Genomic DNA, 3901 nt, shown 5'->3' with positions numbered 1-3901 from the left:
AGGTTAACATGTCTTTTGAAATGTAGCTGTATTTGTGCTGTATCGTAAATAATCAAACTGTTTACGTAACAAACATTTTCATTCGAGACCACTGCGTTTTAGCACTCTCATTAATAAGGGAACTATGAGGCAGACACATGAGAAAAAAAAAAAATCAAACAAAATTATGCACGTAATGAACATTGATCTTCAAAATTCAGGTTCTTATTAGAGTTGATGGCAGAGAGATTTTTGTCTTTTTTTTTTTGCTGCAGGAAGTGATCCCAATTTTTTACTGAAAACTGTACAAGCTGACAATGTAAAAAAATATGATAAATTAAGGCAGCTACCAGCTGCTTATATATAAAATCCAAGCAAACAGCTCTCCCACTAATTTCATGTCACCCACATAGGGCTCAGAGGATCTAACCCAAATATTAAAAGCAAGTGCTATTTCTATGAAAGATGGGAAAGGAAATGGCATTTCTAGGGGTTGTCGCAGTTCTGTGTGTTCACTGAGGAGTGAGTAGTTCTTCCTTCAGACTCCTTACCCACGGATGTGCAGTCATATAGGTAGACACTGACGCGCTTTAGTTTGTAAGGCACAAGCGTACGGGTGTTCATTTCTTCCTCGTGCAGTCCCCATTATTTTTGGCCGTTCTCAAATATTTACACATGCACCAGTACTAGTCTTACAGTGATAGTTTGTATACCTTTGGGGGGGGAACTCTATTTAAGCCTGAACATGATATCAGAGGCTGGCTTCCATTCAAAGGAGACAATCATCTTATCTTGCTATCTACTCCTCTTAGCATTATGCAGGAGCAAGGAAGGTGCCTCACAGCATAAGGATAATACCTGAATAAAATGAGCTTTCTGCATAATGACACCCCGTTGTCCTTAGGAGCGTGTTGCATATTTGAAGCCAACATATCAGCACTGAAAAATAAAGAGGATAAAAGCACTTCACCTTGCAAAGCAGATTCCAAACTACTGCTGCAAGTTACGGAGCATCCACCCAGCTCTGCCGCCAGCGCAGGACAGCGCCGCGTCGTCGCGGTTAGCGGTAACGACGGAGGGCCCGGGCGGCGCAGCGGGACGAGCAATGCGGGTGCAAGCGCAGAGCCCCGGTGCTGTCGCTGGCTGCTGATTTTACTGCTGCTGCCAATTACTGAAAAAAAGAAAAAAAAGTTTGTAAAAAGGCAAAACATCAGCTCTTACTTTGGGTTTTTGCTGTCATAGCCCTTTGTGGCAGCCTGATGTCCCAGGTCCTTTGGAAAAGGCAGCTGGCTGAGGAAGTGCTTTCTATTACCTGTAAGCAAATAACTCTCACGGTGACGGAAGGGGCTGCGACAGCTCAGAAGCACTCACGAGATTAATTCGCATTTCCTTGGTAAAGGCTTATATAGAAAATTCTTCTGTTACAGACATACAAATACTTGGTTAATTTGTTTTTCTCTAAGAGACACATTTAGTGTGTGGTTTAGTTTGATCAAGAATCTGAATGTTTTCCTTAACCTTATTCCATATGTAGTCCCTCCTGGTCCAAGTGAAGCTTTTTAGTTTGTCTATTACTGTTGGTTCCTACAAGATGTTCTACTTTGTATTCTGTATACGTGCCCTAGTTTTAGCTGTATATATGCTTGGATTTATTGCTATATTCTCCGAGTTTGGTGTTTGGTGCTTTTGTAACTTAGCTGTAAGCCATGATTTTATTGCCATGTATTTTTACTGAGCACTGTAGGCAGTTAAAATAAACCCTACATGCTACTTCCTGTAGAGTATGTGGAAATCATGTATGTATATACACCTAAATATGTGTACACATACAGAACATGTGTACATGTATTTGTATGTAAATAAAGAGAGTTTGCTAAATCTGTCACTAGCTTGTGGCCTATTTTATTTTTCAAAAAGTTGCTTTTATCTGTAGAGACACTGCAACACATCACTGGGCATTTTTCCCACTGGAGGTTGTTCTTACACCACAGGATCACAGAGTCGGTGGGATTTGCAGATGATCTCTGGAGATCATCAGGTCCAAGGCCCTGCTCGAGCACTGCCAGCTAGAGCCCGGTGCTCGCGCCTGAATAGCTCCGAGGATGGAGACTCCACAAGTGCTCAGTCGTCCTTGCCATGGGGAAGAGTTTTCTGGCATTCCAGGGAAGGTTACGTTAAGTTGTTAAGCTGTTGTTGTTAAGTTGTTAAGGGGTTAAGTTGTGCCCATCACCTCTCACCACTGAGCAGAGTCTAGCCCCATCCTCTGGGCAGATGAGCGTTGCTCAAGGAACACTTGAGCTGTCTAGGACACAGGACTTCCCACACAGAAAGCGCCATTTCTCAGTTAAACCCTCAGGATTTCGCTCGCTATTCAGCATCAGCTGACAGGCACCTGCGCAGGTTTGAGCACCTGAATTCCTCAGAAGAAGTGCCCTAGAGGAGCACCTAGAAGAAGTGCCCGACCTGCGGCCTTTCACTTGAGGCGACTCCCAGGCTCCTCCAGGGAAGCTTGGCGGGCGGCACCACAAGGCGGGAGCGGCGTGAGGGACGCAGAGCTGCGGACGACGAGCGCAGCCGCTGGAGCGAGGGATTAACCACGAGCAGCCCCGTTACCTCACCCAGGGACCCAGCCGCAACCAGGCTGAGGCCTGTCCTTCAAGAGAGCATCAGGCAGAGCCATTTCATCTCCCTGCTAAATCCCCCCACGGAGCTTTCCTTCCGCGAACCTTCAGGCTGCAGAGCGACAGCGTCCCCAGGCAGGGCTGGGAGCAGGACGTTCCGCTCTGCTCTAGGATGCGTCTCGAGTCGCGCAGCGTATAATGGTATTTCTGCGGTATCTCAAGCAGCGCTGATGTGCGGAAGGGGAATTGCTGTTTTGTTTTTCTCCTTTAGCCCGGGAAGACAAAGCCGGGAGCCTCTCCCGGGACGGCTGCGGCGCAGACAGCAGCAGTGCGTGCTGGCCATGATAAGACTGCGGCGGCGCAACCCGAGCTCCCCAGAGACCTTCACCATCTCCACGTTGGCAATGACCAGCCTCAACATTGGTGATAACAACAGCAGAGACAGAGGAGCCGGAATATTAAAACTCAAAAAAAAAAAAAAAATTGGACACAGAAACATTAATTTCTTCCACTCACCTGCAGCTTCAACAGACGAAATCTCACTAGAGAGGAGCCGCTTCCTCCATCCGAGAGGTGTTTGGCCTCCTGGGAGCGTTCGCGCGGCAGGAGCCGGGTGCGATCCCAGCTGCCAGACCCGCTCGTCCGCCCCATGAGCCCACGTGGCCTACGCCGTGGCCATGTTTCTAGTCACCTCTTTTACAAAGAAGGGTTTTCAGTTATTTTTAGACAAGTCTCAAATTTCAGTAATTGTTCCTCTTGTGACTCTTATTCAGAGGATTTTAAAATGAGAATTGAGATACTATTTCAAGCATCTTAAAATAGCTTTGTGTAGAAACCGGAGAACACAACATACCATCTCTAGAAAGGGTCCCAAGCAGACAATAACTACTGATGACTGCTGCAAATGCCTTTCCCATTTAACTAAAAGGAAAAAGTCTAATACATTTTAATTTAATGCAAACCTCATCAGTGGAGTCTTGTATGAACTGATATCACTACAAGAATGCATTTAAATTCCTTACTAAACATGCTTGCTACCAGCCTCTCCAACACAGGATTTTTTTTCAGATAGGTATATCCAAGTAGAAGAAAACTCTCTATATACACATCAATACCAGCCTGTTTTCCTTCAGCTGTTACGCAGTAGTGTGTGGTAGGAACAAGGGACATTCACTGTTTTCTTTTTTAATCATATCATTCTGAACATGGAAGATATTTTGTTTGGTTTTGTATTTTTTTTCCCCTCAAGAATTCCTCATTGGATCCTGAGGTGCTGCTTCAGCTCGTAGATCACTGGTGCA

This window comes from Tinamus guttatus, unplaced genomic scaffold (genome assembly GCF_059628265.1).
Source record: "Tinamus guttatus ecotype Peru unplaced genomic scaffold, ASM5962826v1 Tinamus_guttatus_pri_ptg000133l, whole genome shotgun sequence".
NCBI lineage: Eukaryota > Metazoa > Chordata > Aves > Tinamiformes > Tinamidae > Tinamus > Tinamus guttatus.
Note: the sequence above shows the minus strand (reverse complement) of the source record.